Genomic DNA, 1,410 nt, shown 5'->3' with positions numbered 1-1,410 from the left:
CCCCGCGCCTCCCCGCCCCGCTCCCTCCTCCGCCGGTCCCGGGAGGCGCAATCAATGCCGTACAGGGCCGCGGCCGCCGGAGGAGCAGGAAGGAGCAGGAGGAGCACGCAAGACGCGGGTGGCAGCGCCGCCCCACAGCTCCCGGTCCGCCCGGCGCGCCCTTTATGTTCTCTTAAAGAAAGGCTTAAAAGAGGAGAGGAGAGAAAAGGACACTCGGGCCAGAGGACCAGAACTACCACCAGTAATCCCCTACACTCCAGAAAATACTCATGCAAATGACGAAGCCGTTGGTGACAAAGGCAAAGGCGGCGGCGAGTGCAGCGCGCGCACAGCCCGCTGAGTCGCGCGACCGCAAATATGACAAACATCTGAGCTATTCGGCAACTTGGGGCCGGTCTGCAGGGCGGGCAGGGTCCCTGCGAGGGGTGGGGGGGGGCGGCAAAAATATGGCCCCGAGGCGCTGCGTTCACACTGCCCGCGGAGGTCGCGAGACAAGCGCCCCAGGAGGCCGGCGGAGCAGTGTCCGCAGCAGGGAAATCCCCCCGCACCCCGCTCTGGGGACGCACGAGGGACCCACTGAGATGTCCTAATGGCAAGCGCCGTGAGCGCGGTGGCCACAGCCCAAAACTCGAAACGGGTCACCAAGTCAACAGTACTTTCGGAGCAGGAGGGGACAAAGCTGCATCCTCGGTGGCCGGCTGCGCCGCGGTGCAGACCCGGCGGCCACCCGCCCCGGCAGGGCCCACGCAGGTGGGGAAGTCAAGCTTGGAGACGCAGGGTTGTATGAGGCACCGTCCTCTGCCCGGAAGTTTGATGTTGATAGTCTTTTCCCTGTCCTTAAGAAAGCTTAGGCTTTGAACTACTTAAATTTAGCAAGGAAATTTATACTAGTTGGAGGGGGAGTGTGTGTGTGTTTGTGTGTGTGTGCGCGCCTAAATAGTATGAATTTAAAAGCACTAAGAAGAGAGGCTGGAGACAGCTCTACTGGAATATTGATTATTTTTTAAATTACATGCTCGTTCAGTGTAAAGATATTATAAAAATTCAGGCACCTTAAAATTTTGGCTGTCACCCCAATCAATGTAATCTCAAATCACTTCTGGCATTTAATGGTCCACTATGCTAGCTGTACTAAGGATAATAAAGCTTTAAGCCCTAACATAAAGGTGATTATAAGTCGTTAACATCAAGACAAGTTTAGATCTATTCAAACTTCTGTATTGATTGGATATCAATCAAACTGATGATCTTATTGAAATTAAACTTGGACAATGTTTCTTGTTATATCTTTGTTTAAGCAGAGTGGAAAAGGTTTTTACTGGAACCTCGGTTTGGTTAAAATCTTACACAGATTTTTCTTTAATTATAGCTAATACCAAAAACTATTTGTGGATTTATTTTTGCGAAGTT

Source organism: Trichechus manatus, unplaced genomic scaffold, assembly GCF_000243295.1.
Source record: "Trichechus manatus latirostris isolate Lorelei unplaced genomic scaffold, TriManLat1.0 scaffold00004, whole genome shotgun sequence".
Classification (NCBI taxonomy): Eukaryota; Metazoa; Chordata; class Mammalia; order Sirenia; family Trichechidae; genus Trichechus; species Trichechus manatus.
This window is presented reverse-complemented; position numbering follows the sequence as displayed.